This window comes from Lissotriton vulgaris, chromosome 10, assembly GCF_964263255.1.
Source record: "Lissotriton vulgaris chromosome 10, aLisVul1.2, whole genome shotgun sequence".
In the NCBI taxonomy this organism is placed as follows: domain Eukaryota; kingdom Metazoa; phylum Chordata; class Amphibia; order Caudata; family Salamandridae; genus Lissotriton; species Lissotriton vulgaris.
The window spans coordinates 826,248,072-826,269,385 of NC_141698.1; positions in this window are offsets into that span (position 1 = coordinate 826,248,072).

Sequence of the window (21,314 nt, forward strand, 5' to 3'; positions counted from 1 at the left end):
ACAACAAGGAGTTACGAGTCCCATTTATACCGGCGCCATTTTGGGCGAGGCCGGGCAGGTCCAAGATATAGTCAAAATGTCTCCACCAACCATCGGCCAGACCAGAACTCCTTTCGGCCCTTTATGCTACAAGATGGTGTCTTCCATTCAGAAAATATTGTTGGCAGCATTTTGAAAGGAAAGATAAACAGCCGTTCTCCTAGTGAGTCTCACATTGTTACATTTAGGAAGAATGTTGAAGAGTAGTATGTTGAAAATCTGAAGCCATTTTTCTACAAACTCTCAATCAGCCTTGGATGGAAAAGAAAATCCTGAAGAATGTACAAACTGAAAACCAATTTTTGTCTGTATAGCATCAACAGCAACGCTTGAGTCAGCTTTGTGTGAAGCCGCCATTTTGATTCAATCAATAACGTCCCCCTGCACACATTCAGGGACCTGGTCATGTCTTCAGGTCAAACGGATTGTGGGACAAGATGCAGAAAGGAAAAGGAAAAAAGTTCCGCCGGACCTCGGGAGCCGGCCGCCTATGTCATGGGCGATCTTTGGCCACACCAGGGCAATAGTGAAGCTGCAGCACGTGCAAATAAGCTTCAGACAGTCTTACAAGCACTGCTCAGAACTCTCAACTATGGCACTCAACATCCAGGACTTGCCATCCGGATCTTGGCGCCTTGTGCTGGTTCCGACCTATTCACACATCGGTCCACTACTGACATCACCTCATAAGCCAACGGGGCACCCCACGCCGACTTTCGGCGCAGCATTGTAGGATAGCCACACCAGTGCAGCAACTTGCTGGACAACAACTCGGTGCCATCCGGATCTCGGCGCGTCGTGCTGCCTTCGGCCTATTCGCACATCGGTCCGCTACTGACGCCGCCTCACGTGCCAACAGATTTTCTACGCTTTTTGTAGCCCTATGCCGCATAACAGGTCATGTGACTTGTTTATAAAACTTTTCATTGGTTCATTTTACTTTTGGTTTCCTAATGATGGAAGGCTTGGTCATATGACCTAAAAATAACACTTTTCATTGGTTTAGAAATTTTTTTTTTCCCAAACGATGAAAGCCCCACCTTGTTTCTGGATGTTTCAGACTGAAGCTGGCGTCAGCATGAGAGCACCACCATCTCGTGGCTCCGTCGTGGTCATTCCGCGAGCAATCATGGCAGCCTCTCCCCACCGGAAGCCTGCAGGAGTCGAGGGCCCCCAAGACTTTTGTAGAATCTTCACGGCTGAGGGGACGCTTTCGAGAATGGAGCCCAAGCCCTATCAGGCAAGCGTCCGAGTTCCAAGGTGTCCCAGGGCCATTTTAGTGGACCAGGCCCAAATCCGAAGAGCCGTCCGCCATTTTAAGAATCCAATGGCAGCCGCCTATCGCTGCACCGCAAGAGTGGGCGCAACTCAACTACATGGTGAGCGAGACGCTGTAGCCGCAAGAGCGGGCGATAAACAGCTGAATGGAGGATGAGGCACAGTGTAGCAAAAGCGGGCGGAATGGCAACTGAAAAGGTAAAGGGGCGCCCCAGTACAGCAGACGAGCCTCCACCTGGGGAGGCCCGTTCACGCCGCCTCCCCCACGCCCCCCCCGGGGCGCCCACGCCGTTTTTCGGAGCAGCATTGTAGGATACCAAAACCAGTGCGGCAAGTTACTGGACATCACCTGGGTGCCATCCACATCTCAGCGCGTTCTGCTGCCTTGAGACTATTCGCACAACAGACCGCTACTGACGAGGCCTCCCCCCGCACCACCCGGGACGCCCCGCGCTGTTTTTCTGAGCTGCATTGTAGGAAACCAAAAACCAGTGCGGCACCCAGGTAACATCACCTGGGTGCCGTCCAGAACTCAGCACGTTGTGCTGCCTTGGGACTATTCGCACAAAAGACAGCTACTGACCATTGTTGCTTCTTTTTGCCAAAAAATGTTTAAATGTATTTACAGTTTTTGTTGCGTTCGATATATTTATAAGTTAATAAAGTTTTATAATCCTACTTTGTTGGAGTACTATATATTTTTTAAAAATCGGGTGAATGGGGCCTTGAATCGGGTTATTGTCATGTGTGGGCTTTGGAAGTGTGCTGCTACAGGATCGGACATTTCAAACTCAAATGCACGTTCTTTTTCTTACCTTTCCGAAGCATGGAGCGCAATAGCAGGCAGAGAAAGGGTGATGCAAGTGTTGAACACTGCCTGGCAAGTTGCTGGCAGTGCCCCCCCCCCCCCCCGCCCGCTCCTGAAAGAGGGCACACACACACCGCCGCCCCGAGTACTTCACAGATCTTTAAAAGACCATGCGCTTGTTAATGAGGCTTAAATGGTTTATCACCCCTTCTAGAGCCACTGCATCGGCCTTCTGACGTTTCCTGGAAGAATTAGCACGTAACACAATACCAAGCCCTGTCAGCTGAAACCCCCGAGGAATCGGGTTTTTGCTTGCAGGAATCGGGAGGCGGGAGACTAGCACTGAATTCGGTAGTCTCACGCCTGAATCGGGAGGGTTGGCATGTCTGGATTCTCTGCAGCTGGGGCCATAAACTACATCCGCAGGGCTAGGTGATAGCCTGGGACCGGCCTGGACAATCGGACACAGAGGAAGAGGAGTGTCAGAGGGTGCGGTAGTGAATAGGGTGAAAGGGAGGTGTCGAGCGGGCACAGGGTGTGATTCTCAGGGAAGAGCAGCGCAGATGGGGGGAAGTTTATGGCCCATGCATGAGAGAGAGAGCGGGGGTGACCAGTGCGTGGGGGAGATGCTTGCGAGGGTGGGGAGCCGTGCTGAGAATCGACGGCGTGCAGAGAGTGGGTCTGGTCAAGGCATCTAAAATGGCTGCCGTGCACGACAAAATTGTGCCATTGGAAAAAAGGTAAGATGGCGCAGACAATGTTTATCAATAAGGATTCATTTATAACAAAATATTTTATGGCAGTGACAAATTGGCGGTCAACACTTCCTGATTTCCATCGAATCGAACGTTAACAGACGTCACGCAGCAAAAAAAAAAAAACGCTCACGCACAGCCGCTGGAAGACATGTATCAACATATATGAGCCTCCTCAGCCACCCTCAGAAAACATAAGGGATCAGGATACGTCTCCCGCACCCCCTTATACCTAGTAATTTAATTAAAACGAAACACAAAATGGCGATTTCCCGTTTCGCTACCAGTTTGCGGCCCAGTTCGCGGCCCGAGAAGCACTTCTACCGTGAAAATTCATTTTTTTTTAATTTTCCCCACGGGACCCTTTAATAACCCCAACATCATTCCTAGGGGGTCAAGAGGGGTCTACCTTGCCCCCTTTCATTAAATTCCCCCTTCGTTTTTCACCTCTTCTTCTCTCTCGATCCTACCGAGAGATAAGATGGCGCACGCACAGCCGCTGGAAGACATATATCAACATATATGAGCCTCCTCAGCCACCCTCAGAAAACATAAGGGATCAGGATACGTCTCCCGCACCCCCTTATACCTAGTAATTTAATTAAAACAAAACACAAAATGGTGAATTCCCGTTTCGCTACCAGTTTGCGGCCCAGTTCGCGGCCCGAGAAGCGCTTCTACCGTGAAAAATCAATTTTTTTAAATTTTCCCCACGGGACCCTTTAATAACCCCAACATCATTCCTAGGGGGTCAAGAAGGGTCTACCTTGCCCCCTTTCATTAAATTCCCCCTTCGTTTTTCACCTCTTCTTCTCTCTCGATCCTACCGAGAGATAAGATGGCGGCTGCTCCGGACTGTTTAGAATGTTGACAGACACCGGAAAGCCAATCAGCTTCGCATCGCAAAGTTCCGTTTCGCGAAAAGTAAGCGGACCGGAGCGCAGCCCGGAGCGCTGTTACAGATATATATCTTGTTTTGAACGTTAATTTCTCAAAATCCACTGGAGCACATATATTGAGACCTAGCAAAGGCACATCGGGCTAACAGTCCCTACAATTTTGCCAAGTTTCGTGCAAATCCATTCAGCCGTTCGAGCTAAAAGTGAGGCCAACCGCCCTATGGAAAACTCAATGTTAAAAACGCGTTTTGGGACCCCCCTTTTTTCTCGGCCCCCCCTTGACGAAACCCCCCCAAATTTTCAAGGGACGCTCGGAAACAAAATGTGCCATTTTCCTGAAATTTTCAGCCGATTCCGTCCACAAACGCCAAAGTTATTAGACATAGAATTTTCAAAAATCCCATAGGGAAAAAATCCTAACTATATATACCTACTGGCGACCGCCAGTAGGTATATATATATATATATATTACCTACTGGCGGTCGCCAGTAGGTATATATAGTTAGGATTTTTTCCCTATGGGATTTCTGAAAATTCTATGTCTAATAACTTTGGCGTTTGTGGACGGAATCGGCTGACATTTTCAGGAAAATGGCACATTTTGTTTCTGAGCAGCCCCTGAAAATTTGGGGGGGGGGTCGGCAAGGGGGGGCCGAGAAAAAAGGGGGGTCCCAAAACGCGTTTTTCCCATGTTAATTTCCATAGGGCGGTTGGCCTCACTTTTAGCCCGAACGGCTGAATGGATTTCCACGAAACTTGGCAAAATTGTAGGGACTGTTAGCCCGATGTGCCTTTGCTAGGTCTCAATATATGTGCTTCAGTGGATTTTGAGAAATTAACGTTTAAAACAAGATATATATCTGTAACAGCGCTCCGGGCTGCGCTCCGGTTCGCGTACTTTTCGCGTATCGGAACTTTGCGAAGCGAAGCTGATTGGCTCTCCGGTGTCTGTCAACATTCTAAACAGTCCGGAGCGGCCGCCATCTTGTCTCTCGGTAGGATCGAGAGACAAGAGGAGGCCAAAACAAAGGGGGAAATGAAGGAAAGGGGGCAAGGTAGACCCCTTCTGGCCCCCTAGGATTGATGAGGGGGATATTATAGAGCCACGCGGGGCCCCAAAAAAAAAAAAAAATCCGATTTTTTCGCCGTAGAGACGCGTCTTGGTACGCGAACCGGGAAGCTAACCGGCAGTGTAACGGGAGTTTGAGGAGTAGCTGATTGGCTGTCAACATTGTAAACAGTCCGGAGCGGCCGCCATCTTGTCTCTCGGTAGGATCGAGAGACAAGAGGAGACCAAACAAAGGGGGAAATGAAGGAAAGAGGGCGAGGTAGACCCCTTCTGACCCCATAGGATTGATGAGGGGGATATTATAAAGCCACGCGGGGCCCAAAAAAAAATAAAAATCCAATTTTTTTCGCCGTAGAGACGCGTCTTGGTACGCGAACCGGGCAGCTAACCGGGCAGCTAACCGGCAGTGTAACAGGAGTCTGAGGAGTAGCTGTTTGGCTGTCAACATTGTAAACAGTCCGGAGCGGCCGCCATCTTGTCTCTCGGTAGGATCGAGAGACAAGAGGTGGAAAAAAAAAAGGTGTAAATGAATGAAAGGGGTAAGGCAGACCCCTCCTGAACCCCTAGGATTGATGAGGGGGCTATTAAAGTTCCCTGCGGGGCATAAGAAAAAAACATTGCGATTTTTCGCGGTAAAGGTGCTTCCTGGTACGTTAACCGGGCAGCTAACCGGCAGCGTAACGGGAGTCCGACATATTGTGTTTTTTGAACGTTTGTGATATGTGCACGTGTGGATTTTGTCTAATTAAGGTTAAAAAAATATATATATATCTTTAAGCGTGTTCTGGCGCGCTTACGTTTTGGGTTTGGTTTGCGCTGCAGAGACGATACGTCATGGTTATGCGATGCATCATGAGGCGTCTCACGGGCTACGTGATACGTCACTTAATAAAGAATATATTTTACAGCTATAGATATTAGCTTTTAAAAAACCAATGAAATTCACAGAAAAAACCATAGGTTATAGACCATATATAGTTAGGAATTTGCATTTACAAAACCTTGAAAATTCACTGAAAAAACCATAGGTTATAGACCATATATAGTTAGGGATTAGCATTTAAAAAACCTTATTTTATTTGCACAAAACCATTGAAATTCCATATATAGTTAGTTGCACTAACTATATATCGCGGACCCGCAATCCACTGCTAATGATGTCACATATTACATCATTCATGACATGGTCAGTGACATCAATGATGACATCACTGATGACATCTCAAATGACATCACTGATGACATCACTGATGACATCTCAAATGACATCACTGATGACATCACTGACATCTCATTTGACATTACTGATTACATCACTGATGATATCATTTATGTGATAATACATCTTCAGACTAATATAACCGTAGATACACTCAGTGTAAACAGGCACTCACAGACTGTCACACATCCATGGAGTTACTCACACACCTAGTCAGTCATGCAAAGAATCAATCACATCTCCATTTCCTCAACTATACAGTTATACACTCCTTACTTATTCAAACATATAGTAACACATATTTACTCTCTTATACAATCCTTGATACAAGTTCACAATGATTCATACAGCCACTCACACATTCACTGGCTCTTATGTTCAGTTATTTATATATGTCAACTCTCACATGGAGTGTGTTTTACATATGTACTTACTTTGACATGTAGCACTGAGATATCCATTCACTCACCAATATACTCATGCACACAGTCAACTGTCCATACAGCTGTTTCTACATGCACTTTTGAACCCATACACCTAGGGAATCAACTGCTCACACATCTATGCACAGAGTTATACACCTCCCAGCCACCCACACACATACTCAGTCTCCCATACAAATACTTGGGCAACCATTCAATAACCCATATAGTTACTGATATAGCTACTGATTTAAACATGCAGCAGTTTACAGAACAACATAAATAATGATTGCCAAATTAAGACACTTTAATCACTAACCCATACACTCAGTGAGACACATTTAATCATTCTCTCATACAGTCAGTCATGCACCTACTAAATCCTTCATCCAGACACTTATACATCCACTCATTCTTCAATATGTAAGACATATTTTAACTTTACAGAAACATACAGTCACTGGGTGTTGTCATCAATGATGTCATCAGTGATGTCATCAGTGATGTCATTTGAGATGTCATCAGTGATGTCATCAGTGATGTCACTGACCATGTCATGAATGATGTAATATGTGACATCATTAGCAGTGGATTGCGGGTCCGTGATATATAGTTAGTGCAACTAACTATATATGGAATTTCAATGGTTTTGTGCAAATAAAATAAGGTTTTTTAAATGCTAATCCCTAACTATATATGGTCTATAACCTATGGTTTTTTTCAGTGAATATATATATATATATATATATATATATATATATATATATATATATATATATATATATATATATATATATATATATATATATATATATCAAGGTGCATTGAAGAATGAGTAGGTGTATAAGAGTCTGAATAGATGATTTGGTAGGTGCCTGACTGACTGTATAAGTGAATGATTAAACATGTCTTACTGAATGCATGGGTTAGTGACTAAGCTGTGTGAATATCTGTATCAGTCTGTCAGATGGTCCGTAAGCAGCTGTATGGGTCGGTGAGTAGCTACATGAATGTCTATATGGGTTATTGATTGGTTGTATGAGTATCTGTATGGGTACCTGAGTGTCTCTGTGGGTGGCTGTGGGGTGTGTGACTCTGTGCATAGATGTGTGAGTGGATGGTTCACTGGGTGTATGGGTTCAAGAGTGCATCTGTGAAGGGCTGTATGGGTATGTTGGTAAGTGAATGGATGTCTCAGTGGTATATGTGTGAGTAACTATATATGTGAAAGGCAGTATATGTGAGTGTTGGAGTATATAAAAAACTATATGTGAGAGTGGGTGATTGTGAGAGTGGCTGTATGGATGAGTGTGTGCTTGTATCAGTGATTGTATAAGAGAGTAAGCATGTGTTAGTATCTCTAAGAATAAGTGGTGTGGTGTGTGTATGACTGTATAGGTGAGTAAATGGGAGTGTGATTGATTCTTTGCATGACTGACTAGGTGTATGAGTAACTCTATGAATGAGTGGTGGTGTGTGTGTCTGTATAGGTGTATGAGTGCATATGATAGTGCTGTATTAATGAGTGACTGCATGTATGAGTGACTGTATGGGTGAATGAGTAGATGTGTGTGTAGACCTAGGAATCAGTGAGTGGGTATGTAGTAACTGGTATTGGTGTGTCTATGGTTTTGAAAATGGCAGTCTGTATTTTAGAGTGGGTGTATCAAAGGTTTTATTATGGTGTGAGGAGATGCATCAGATTATTACGTTGATGATGTCATCAGTGATGTCACTGACTATGTCATGAATGATGTAATATGTGACATCATCAGCAGTACATTGCGGGGACACGAGTTATAGTTAGCTCAACTAACTATAACGGCCGAATTTCTCTGGTTTTCTATGAGTGAAATGTCCAACTAACTATAACATCCTTGAAACCTTTGTTTTTTTCTGTGACTTTCTAAGGTTTTTTAAATGCTAATATCTAATTATAACTTCTCTGAAATCTAAGTTTTTTCAATGAATTTGAAAGGTTTTTCAAATGCTCAATCTTAACTATATGATTATTTTAAACTTACCTTTTCAACAATATTCATAAGTGTTTTTTAGAATTCCATCTTTTTAAAAACGATTGGAAGTATATTTTGAACTTTTCTGTTTTAAATTATACTTAATTTTTCTAAAATCTTTTTCAACAATCACTCTTTTAAAATACATATATTATACACTACTAAAAATATACTTTGTTATTTATACATACAACTTAGACTTATTTTTACTTGAAATGATGCTTTTAATACAAAAGGTGTTTTACTGTATTGTTATGTTTTTTTTTTTTTTTTACAGAGGGGTCGCACACCCTACGCAAACCTACATGATGGGTGTGCAGCTGACGCGTGATTCCAGAGTCACACCGTGGTCCCGTCTCCAGTGTAATTTTAAAAGTATGAAAAATCATTGTCAAAATTATAAATATCACTTTTGGTTAAAGACATTCACTAATATAATTTATAAAATAATGTATAAACAGTATATTTTAGTTTACTATGAACTGTACGAAATTTCACGAGTGTGCGGCGTATACGCTTAGGGTGCGTGACCCATTCCTGCGCGTAATTCTGGGGTTGTGCTGGGATCGAGCCTGGGTCAGGACTTCGGCATATTGTCAAAGTGTGAAATATCACTTTAAAAAGTTCAAATATCAGATTTGTATAAACACTCACTAATATACTTTTAAAACATCTATTTATATTTTATAATTATGTATACAAAATGTTACGGGTGCGCGACGTTTGGTTTAAATCATTTTCATCCTTTTAGAGGGAGAATCTAACACCTATTTTGTTTCCCTTAATATTTGTTTGTCTTCCTGGCAAGACCTATTTTTTGTAGGCTGCTGGATTTGCTGTTTTTTTATGTAGTGTTTGACTTTTTTTTACCAATATTGCATCAAGTCATCCTGACTAAGATACTGAAGAAGACTGAGGGAGTGCAAGAGCCAGTTAAAAAAAGAAAAGAGAGTGTAGTCTGGGCTTTCTTTTTAGTGCCACAGGGTGAAAAGATAGTGAACGCCAGGAAAGTTACCTGCCCTATCTGCCAAGCAGTACTTTCCCGAGGTTCGGAGTAGAAGTTCTTCTGTGGAATTTCTTCTATGAAGAAACACTTAGAAACTAAGCACCCTGTTCGTTTATCAAAAGAAATCACACGGTGGGAGAAAAACGAGAAAGCTACCCAGGCTGACAATAATGCCCCATCAACATCGGGTGCAGGACTTCCAGCTTCACCTCGGCCACACATTGTTCCAGAGCAGGTGGATGTGTCCATTAATTGCTGCTAATGCAATATAAAACTGTGTGTTCAATGTCTTGATGTAATTGTGAATGCAATCAAAGCAGACAAGTGTTAATTTTTTTTCTGTCAATGAAATTGTTCTTTTTCCTGTTTATTTTCAACTACTGATGTTGGAGTGTTGTATTTTTTTTTAAAAGGCAAAAAGACCATAAAAAATCCTCAAAAAATACAAAATTGTTTACAAACAAAATGGTTCTCACAGAACCACATAAAGTGGCTACAAATAGAAACATTTCCAGATCGATTGAATGAGTGTAGCGGTAGTGTCTGAGTGATTGGAGGATTACATGGGTTGTGTGCAGGTGATTGCATGAGTAAATGGGTAGTACGTCAGTACATGCACTACTTCATAGGTACTGTTTTAGGGAATGGGTGAGTGTAATAGAAGTGCCTGAATGATTGGAGGAATGCACAGGTAATACCGGAGTGATTGCATGACTGTATGGCTAGTATTTGAGTGATTGCATGAGTACATGGATAGTGCCTAGGTTATTGGAGGAGTTCAAGGGTAGTGCAAGGTGATTTTATAAGTGCTTGAGTAGTGACAGAGTGATTGATGAGTGCATGGGTATTGGAGGGTTGATTGGAGGAGTGCATGGGTAGTGCATGTGTGATTGGAGCAGTGCATGGGTAGTGTCTGGGTAATTGCATGAGTGGATGAGTAGTGCCTGGGTGATTGGAGGAGTGCACTGGTAATGCCTGATTGATTTTGTAAGTGCATGGGTATTGCTTAGGTGATTTTGTAAGTGCCTGGGAGATTGCATGAGTGCATAGGTAGTGCATGGGTAATTGGAGGAGTGCAAGGATAGTGCATGGTGATTTTATAAGTGCATGGGTAGTGGCTGGCTGATTGAGTAAGTACATGGCTACTGGCTGGGTAATTTAAGGAGTAAATGAGTAGTGCCTGGGTGATTAGAGGAGTGAATAGGCAGTGCATGGGTGATTGGATGAGTGCATGGGCAGTGCCTGGGTTATTGCATGAGTAGATGAGTAGTGCCTGGGCGATTGGAGGAGTGCCTTGGTAATGCTTAGGTGATTTTGTAAGTGTATAGGTATTGAATGGGCGATTTTGCATGTGCATAGGTAATACCCAGGCAATTGTATGAGTGCAGAGTTAATGTATGGGTGATTGGAAGTGTTTATGGGTAATACCTGAGTGATTGCATTGGTTTATGGGTAATGCCGAGATAATTGCATAAGTTTATGGGTAATGCTGAGATAATTACATGAGTGCATGGGTACTGCTTGTGTGATTACAGGAGTGCAAGGGCAGTGCATGGTAATTTTATAAGTGCATGGGTAGTGACTGAGTGATTGGAAGAGTATATGGGTACTAACTGGATAATTGGAGGAATGCATGGGTAGTGCCTGGGTGATTGGATTAGTACAGGGGTAGTGCCCGGGTTATTGCATAAGTGTATGAGTAGTGCATGGGTTATTGTATGAGTGAATGAGTAGTGCCTGGGTGATTAGAGGAGTGTATTGGTAATCCCTGGGTGATTTTGTAAGTGCATGGGTAATGTCTGAGTGATTTAGTAAATGCATGGCTAATGTCTGGGTGATTGCATGACTGTACAGCTAATGTCTGGTTTATTGCAAGAGTGCATAGGTAATGCCTGAGCGATTGCAGGAGTGCATGGTTAGTGCCTGGGTGATTACATAAGTGGAGGAGTAATGTCTGGATGATTGAAGGGGTGCATAGGTAATACTTGGGTGATTGCAAGACTGTAGGAGTAATGTCTGGGAGATTGCAGGAGTGTATAGGTACTGAGGGATTAAAAGTGTGAATTGGTAATACCTGGGTAATTTTGTAACTACATAGGTTATGCTTCGGTGATTGAAGGAGTGTATGGATGGGTAGTGCTGACGTGATTGGAGGAGTGAGTTTCTTTTGTTGTTTTATTTACGGAGTTTTATATAGCACAGACTCAAAGGTATCGGATATCAGAGCACTTTACATAGCACCAGTTGTGTTACATGAGGACATATTAATTTGTGTTAAGCACAGGGAGATTACGTGATTTACCCAGAATTACAGAATGTTCAGTGTCATTGCCGTGACTCGAACCCGGTACCCCATATTCGACGTCGACCGCCCTAGCCGTTAGGCCAACTCTTCTTCTAGAGTTTGAAAAAATGTATGACTGCAATAAAAGTGACTGTAAACATGAGTTCATATTATTATGCCTATTACATTATTTCATCTTACCTTCTTTATTGAAGTAGATATAAAACTCATTGAAATTATTTTACATTGTTTCATTGTAAACTAAATTTAAAATATATTCAAACTTTAGTATTACTTTCTGTAAAAGTGAAAGAAGAAAAATACTGGTATTGCATATAATATTATAGTTTTAAGAACACAACATAATTTTAGAATTACATAACATATTCAATTTCTCTTTTTTGCTGTTTTCAGATTCTATTGAATTTCACCGTACACAGGATTTTCAATGTTGATCATTATATAAAAGTGGGGAAAAAATACCATCAGTATGATTGTAAGAAAAACAAATCTGTGTTGAAAATATTTACAAGTTCAACTATCTGTTTACCTACTACAGTTTCTAAATTGCATTCTTCAACTACAATAAATTATCTACTTCTCTGAAATACATTTTTAAAAATATACACTCTCATTTACATCGCGTATTATATAAAGAACAAATATATAAACTATTTATTTCAAACACAATTTTGCAACCCAATATAAATTAGTACAAACAATAATCCAAACAGTATTTCTTCACATTTTCCCGAATAGGTCGAATAATGAATCTGCATGCATTCAAAATATCCAAAATAAACTCGTTAATTCGTTTTCACATCTTCCCAAAAGGCCGAATGGTGTTTTCAAAACTTTGGCATCAAAAATATCAGATATGAACTTGGTCATTCGTAAAGGCAACCGGTATTTGAATTCCAAATGGGCATCATTACAATGTGTCCATCCTTCATTGCACTTCAAATACACAGTATAGTGTTCAGATGTTGAAGTAGGTCCATCATGGAAAATATTAGCCACTGCTTTAAAAGTTCTTCCTGATATTGATACTTGACTTGCCACAAACTTTTTATTTTGGTTTCAAATTTTCTTCCATCCGCTCTACAACGTTGTAGCATTAAAATGGCATATTGTCCATATCTTTCTATAAATAATGTTGACACCATTTGTAATTTGCAATGAGAAAATTTCACATCTTGATTAACTGTTTCTACTAATTTGTTAAAAGACACTGATTTGCAATCTGGTATTGTCAAAAATATGAATCCTTCAGTGTCTATGAGCACTCTTCACATTTATGATCCCATCTGTAACTTAGTCCAAACTAATTTTCAATTTCAATCCCTTCATATTCCAACAGTGCAAGCATAAACATAAGAAGCTCTTGTGCATCTTGTATATGGGGTGTAAATTGCGAAGAACAAGTACATACATACAAAAGATGCCGAATGTCAGAAGCAGTATGGATATTAGTTCTATTGGTTACCAACTTTTTGAAAACATGATGTAATAAAGAATAGAATCTTTTTTCCTCGATTTTCCATAATTTTATGATAAAGATTTTCTAGATAAAAAAAACATTTAGAATTACATAAGCATAGCAGTTGATACCTGAACTATTTTCTAACTGTTATCCTACAATATCATCAACAGTTTGCATTTTCATTTTCATTGCAGCCTCATCACTCTCTTGAATTGTTTTGTTTTCCAACCTCACTAGAATGTTTGCCATATTATCGGTTTGGACATACTACACGTTTTTCATATATTGGATATTCACTTAAGTTAGGGGCATGCAGTCTTCTTAACCGATTATACTCTCTTACACAATTTGCATCAGCACTAACCTTTTTCTCATCAAAATCAATCAATTACAATCCAGATAATGTTCTTATTCGAGACAAGGCAACATATGCCACACCCTCTTTAGACACTGTACTTCTAATATTTATCAAAGCACTGTCTACACTTAAACCTTGAGATTTATGAATGGTCACCACATATGCTAATGAAAGAGGAAACTGTTTTCCACAAACATACAAGTCTATTACAAGTAAAAAAACAAACAGCACAGCGTACAATTTGTTTTACCACTTCAATCTGATCAAATGTATTCTTCAAAAAATTCAATTCCATCTCTGTTCTGAAAATTTACATACTCAACAACTTTTCCCATAGGCCCATGACACCACACCCTCCAATGAACTGACACAAACTAAAGAGAGCGCTGGAAGCTGGGCCCCGAAACCTGCACAGCGTCATCCAAATTTACGATTAAACTGTGCACTTTTCAATGCTCATCTTGCCGCCTACAGCCTCTATCACCACTATTCCATTAATGCATATGAGGAGAGGTGGTGTCAGATTAGTTTGCTGACACCAACCCACCCTGTGATGTGTTGTGAAAGGGTGTGTTGGGTGATTCCAGTCTCCGGCTGGCATTGAGCACTGGTACTATAGGACTTCAGCCTGAAGTTCTTGAGAGCAAACATTTCTCCCACTTCATCAAGGGTTTGGCTTTTAGCCCAGGGGAAGTGTCTGTGCTGACCTGATTACCTCTAGGCCTCAGGGCTGTGAGCTCATCAGCCCAACAAATGGTGATTAAGGGAACCTGTCAGCTGATAGCTGCACCTGTGCAGCATCAGAGGTCCATCTGAAAGCGATTGAAGGTGAGTGGTCTAAGCGCAGCTCTTGTAACTTTATTTTTAACATGTTTTTGAAATAATATGAAAAATGTAAAACAGTTCTGAGCCAAATAATAAAGGGGCGGAACCCAAACGCTCTCACGGGCGAACTAGCCCTAATTATGAATGATTTTTAATCTTGCAAGATCATCAGGAAGACAAGAGAATTATGAATTTGGGAAGAATTAGGAGTCAAACACTGCCACTCAGACAAAGAATGAGTGACATGCTTGTCTGGACCCTCATTTCTTGCAGCCTCGTAATCTACCACACACCTCCAAGAAAAAACTCAAAAATGCAACCTCAAAAAAGTATGAATGGGAAAAGTTGAATGACTAGTTAATTGTATGAATATCACAAATGCTAATAAGCATATAAAAGGAAACCCTATCGGCTATTATGAATGACCTGCTCTAAAAGGGACATTGCTGAAATGCAAAGACCATCTCAGGAAGATACACAGAGAAGCCTTTTGTCACTTGAAATCTAACTGGTGTTCAACCACCCACTGAAGGCAGAAATCTAAAAGCCAAGTAGACATAGACAATGCGAGTATTTCTAGAAACACCCAAAGAGGGTATATCGATGAGACAAACACAAATTATACATTTGCAATAGGCTAACAGAAGCAGGGAACACAAAAAGATTTATTTAAAGTGTTGCAGGAAGTTATTTAGGTTTAGTGCTTTATTTGCAAAAAGATAAGTGCTAGGGCTCTTCTTAGGAGGTAACTCCAGCTTACACCACTCTTTGCCTCTGCCAGGGCTGCAAATGACAGCCCTCCTCAAACTGTGACATTTCATACTATTCCAGGCGACCCAAAGCTAAAATAATCATGTCATGGGTATCAGGTATTGCTAATTTTTTAATATATATTGCATTATTAAACAATGCTGTTCTGCTCACCTCCCTCATAATTAGACAGGTAGCACAACCATGTGGTGAACTGTCATTGGTGCTGGTGTTGAGAGTTATGGTCCGGTGCAGAGCACTGGAAGCCACCGGCTCAAATTAAGCATTGGTTTGGTTGGAACATGTTCCTTCATAAAGGTAAGTTCAGGAGACACACTCATTAACATGCTAGTTAACAATATAAACTAGGATTATTAAGGACAACAGAAGACCCACATACAATTTTAAAAGTACTATAAATTCAACTACCAGCTAGCCTGACGTGTGTGTGGTTACAACAGAAACTCATTCTCTGATGTCTATTTTCTCTGAAACAAGTATTGCACAAGAATCTCATGGCCCAACTTTACAAAACTCTCATGCAATGCAGTGCATCACCCGGAGTAGCTATGCCATGTTGTGTGAGAGGGAGAGAGAAGGTCAGTGCCATATTGACAGGGATCTGGCACTATCCTCCTCACTCCCTAGTGCTAGTGCAGAATTATGCTGCTGAGCACCATGCAAACACCTTTGCACCCTAGTGCTAAGGGGCCTGCGTGAGTCTAGTATAGGTTTTCTACTGGAAAGGTATCATTCCAGTACAAAATATTATGCTTAGACTGACTTTACAAACGTTTTCTCATTTCTGTTTGTGTTGTACATTGGAGCACACATACAAAGTTTGAAAAGAAAGACAAAATAATATAACTTCTCCTTTTAAGGCCTGCTTTCAAGCGGCATTATGTTTGGGCACAAAACCCCGTCTACCCTTCTTGGTAGATATGATTTTTTGTCAGAAACCATGGTTGGTAGCACGGGAACGCCCATGTAACACCCGTGGAACACCCTCTTGACGCACAGTACATTCTACTTGTTTGCGTTACTTTTTCTTACAAACCAACACAAATACCAATTTGCGTTTATTTGCAAATCCCCAAAAAGATATTGTTTGGGTCTGTGTTAAAAAACTAATGGAACTTAAAACCTTTGTAAATCTGGGTCCTTGTTATAGCTATGGCAAGAGGTTATAGATCAGCGGTCTTCAATCTGTGGGGCGCGACCCCCAGGGGGGTCGTGGAGTCCTGGGAAGGGGGTCGCAGATTCTGCAGAGGGCAGCTCCTGGCATTGGGCTGAGGGTGCTCACGGCGGAGGCCTAATTAACACCGAGGTGTGAAAAACATCTTTAAAGACCTGTCAAGTACTTGGGTGTGACTGTGTGTGTGTCCCTGAAGCTGTTACATCCGGGCTCACATACACGAGCTGGGGGGAGCTGGGGGGAGCTGGGGGAGCTGGGGGGCTGGGGGAGTGGCTGTAGTGTAGCCCTTTGAGTTTAATGGATGTTGCGCACCTGGAGCTGTGGGTCCCGTGACAAGTCCCCCGTCCCCCACCCCCAGCAGGAAGGCACAGAGATGCCCTCCCATGAGTGGAAAAGAAGAAGGAAGACGACACAGAGAGATACTGATCCCACCCCATGAGAGAGGCACAGAAAAGGTGGGTGGATGAATGATGGGTGGATGGATGGATGAAAGGCTGAGGGATGGATGTGTAAAAAGGTGGGTGGATGAATGATGAGTGGATGGATGAATTAAAGGGTGGATGGATGAATGATGGATGTATGGATGGAAGGATGAAAGGGTGGATGGATGAAGGATAGATTGGTGAAGGATAGATGTATGGATGGAAGAATGAAAGGGTGGACGGAAGGATGGATGGATGAAAGGGTGGATGGATGAATGATGGATGGATGTGTCAAAAGATGGGTGGATGAATGAAGGGTGAATGGATGGATGAAAGGGTGGATGGGTGAAGGATGTATGGATGGATGAAAGGGTGGATGGATGAAGGATAGATTGGTGAAGGATAGATGTATGGATGGAAGAATGAAAGGGTGGACGGATGAAGGATGGATGGATTAAAGGGTGGATGGATGGATGGATATGTAAAAAGATGGGTGGATGAATGATGGGTGAATGGATGGATGAAAGGGTGGATGGATGGATGTATGGATGTATGGATTGAAGGATGAAAGGGTGGATGGATGAAGGATGTATGCATGGATGGGAGGATGAAAGGGTGGATGGATGTATGGATGGATAAACGGCTGCATGGATGAATGATGCATGGATGGATGTGTGAAAAGGTGGGGGGATGAATGATGGGTGGATGGATGAAAGGGTGGGTGGATGGATGTATGGATGAAAGGGTGGATGGATGTATGGATGGGAGGATGAAAGGGTGGATGGATGAAGGATGGATGGTAGGATGAAAGGGTGGATGGATGAAGGATGGATCTATGGATGGGAGGATGAAAGGGTTGATGGATGTATGAATGGATAAAAGGTTGCATGGATGAATGATGGAACGATGTGTGAAAAGGTGGGTGGATGAATAATGGGTGGATGGTAGGAAGGGTGGGTGGGTAAAGGATGGGTGAATGGATGGATGATGGATGGATGGATGGATGGATGGATGTGTGAAAAGGTGGGTGGATGAATGATGAGTGGATGGATGAATGAAAGGGTGGATGGATGAATGATGGATGTATGGATGGAAGGATGAAAGGGTGGACGGATGAAGGATAGATTGGTGAAGGATAGATGTATGGATGGAAGAATGAAAGGGTGGACAGATGAAGGATGGATGGATGGATGAATGATGGATGGATGTGTGAAAAGGTGGGGGATGAATGATGGGTAGATGGATGGATGAAAGGGTGGGTGGATGGATGGATGAACGGGTGGGTGGATGGATGGATGAAAGGGTGGATAGGTGAAGGATGGATGTATGGATGAGAGGATGAAGGGTGGGTGGATGAAGGATGGGAAGATGAAAGGGTGGATGGATGCATGAATGGATAAAAGGTAGCATGGATGAATGATGGATGGATGTGTGAAAAGGTGGGTGGATGAAAGATGGGTGGATGGAAGGAAGGGTGGATGGGTAAAGGATGGATGTATGGATGGAAGGATGAAAGGGTGGATGGATGAAGGATGGATGTATGGATGGAAGGATGAAAGGGTAGATGGATGGATGTGTTAAAGTGTGGGTGGATGAATGATGGAGGGATGTGATGAGATCTAACAGGCGCATTTATGGTTGTCAAAAGTTGATTATGAGGAGTACCAGTTTCTAGAAACTTTTGTCGGAAGGGGGTCCTTACGCCTAAAAAGGTTTTACAAGGGGGTCTCGGTATCAAAAAGTTTGAAGACCTCTGTTATAGATGGAGATAGTCTCTTTTCTTGTTTAGTAAAAAATAAACAATTTCCGCATTACTTGTGTACGTACTCCTTTGAATGTTGAATCAAGTGCCATATTTAAAATTCTAGCATGCTCTTTTTCAATTCAATTTATTAACACCAAGTTTTCTTGAGAAACGAAGCCACTGCATTTGTCAGAACATAACGTTCCCTATGTGGATTTATAATTAATTCACCAGTAAAATAAATCTAATGGGGTCGACAGGGAAAACAAGTTCTCTGAGGAAAATGGAATTGTAATGGTCTATGTGTCCCCTACGTGTACCCCAACGTGCAGTATATGTGCATGACATCAATGCATTTTCCCTCCATGGCCGAAAATGAAGACGCATTTGCATTTGCGTCCAAGATTAACATGTCAACTATCAGGCCCTCCATGAAAGCAACGATAATTTGGCCCTTAGGCCTATGTTGCCAACGTCTTTACATGGTGCACGTTTAAAGATGCACCCGTTTTGTGGCCCAGTCGAGCCAGGCCCTGAATTCAGGCTCCGAGCCTCTTCTGTCTCTGAAAGCTGCAGATTAGGTATGCATCCTCTACCTCTCCCCCACTCCTTTTCCAGCCGAGAGGTGCCCGGCCTGGCCTGCCTGCCTGCCAAGACGGTATTTTGCCTACAAGTTATCTGCTCAGCTCCGCGAAAACACAATCTAGTCTAGTGAAATAGGTAAACATATTCTGCCTGCAGAGCATAGGGCCTAGCCTTCCTGTCTCCCTTTTCGTGATTTACTGAACCCGTTGCCATAGAAGCCCGTGGCCCCTGTGCAATGCATGAAGAAATATATGCATACACTAGCATTATTGATGAACAGCCTTTTGCTCGAGAGACCTTTACTTCAGACAATACATCCTTCAAACACAAGATATCAGAAACGCCATAGGTACAGGTCGTTCTGACTTTCCAGATTCCAGACTCCTCTTTTAGTGCTAAAGTCAACTCCCCCCCAGCTTGTCTCTAGTCCCCAGTTACACGTCATGGCCAGTTGCGCGAATATGTAGGGTAAAGGTTCCAGCTGGACATCCCGACCCCTTCTATGACCCCATCCATGCCATGCAGACCACCTCCAGGTATCCACCCACCTATGACACACATGTGACTCATCAAGGGAACGCCCACATGTACGCCCTTTTTACACGCCTATGCGCTCTTATCTCTCTCTTGCTCCGCCTGGAGCGATCCGCCTTTTCTTTGATTGAACTCAATGTATGGTTTGACTATATATATTGTACTCTGTGAATAAAAAGTTAGATATCCCTTCCTGAACCTTAGGGGTGATGGAACCCGATTCTCCCCAGGCTCGAGCCATTGAAATAAAGCCCTTTTGAACTCGGACACCACGGACTCTGCCTCTCATTTTATGAGCTATCCATATTGATATTTAATGTATAGAAAAATGTTCTGGTAAATATTATTTACGACATTCTGGCGCCCGAACAGGGACAAGTCCCCTTCCTCACTCGCCGGTGATGTAGGTCGAGCCCCCTACCCCTTCTACAGTTGTGACGGAGCACAAGTGTACACGACGCGGGATTTCCTGCCTACTCCCTCAGGCCCACGGAGGAGACGGAGACTGCGACCAGGCATCCACACGAGGCGGTGAGGATTGCGGACCATCCCAACCAGAGCCCAAGCAGAGAGAGCAAGGTCCGAGGTATCCCGAGGCCCACCTGATCCAAGGCGCATGCGCAGCATCAGATGTTGTAGCAGTCCAGTCCAGTCGAGTTTCCGAGGCCTTCAGTTCTGCTTCCCGGTGAGTACCGTTATTGGGAACGCATAGAGACGGGTTCATTTATTTGAGCCCGGTAAAGACGGGTCTGGGTACACAGATCCGGTAAAGACGGGTCCACTTTTGTGGATGCGGTAAAGACGTGTCTCCTTACGAGACCGGTATGGCTGTACTGTTTTTGCAGTGCATAAAGTAAATCAAGTTTTTTCAAAAAACGTGTATTTCTATGTACTAGTCAGGATGTATCTGTTTTAATGTTTTAATGTTGTAGTGTGAATGGTTGTTCTCAGTCTATTTTTGTGTATATTGTGTTATCGTTAAAACTAGTTCCAACATGCCACTGTTTTCGAAATTACGTCAGATAGGGACCAGGAAAGGGATACTTGAAGAGGCTGTTCCCGTCCCACCCAGAGATACTCCTGGTCATTTTATGTATCAAAAACACGGGCTAGATGCCATTCTGTTTTTAGACTTGTGGGTGGACTACACTAAAGATCTGGATGAAAGGTATAGATGGCCTGTCTCAGGAACATGGGATCCTGAATGTATTATGAGAATAGAGGAAGCCCTATGGAAAAAGAAATCAAGACAGTCCCAGAAAAATGCCATTGAATTATGGCGTAAAGAAGCGCATAGGAGAACCGAAAAAGAAATAAATAAAGCAGATAGAGCTAGACGCGCAGGGGAAAAAGCCAGAGAAAAAGAACTAAAGGAAGAGGGGGAGCGGGTCCAGAGAGAACAAGTAGACCGAGGGAAAAATGCCATCAGCATGGGTATGTATCCTGTCCTCGCAGAAGGACCTAGTAATTTGCCGCCACCCCTGATCCCGACCAAAGTACTTCAGCATAAACAGACAGAAGCTGAGGCATTTATTTCTTCCTATCTAGCGGAGCCTGCTCCGGATTACGCAGCAGCCCCACCTCCTCGTCCCGTTAATAATCCGAACAATCCTTTTTTCCTCC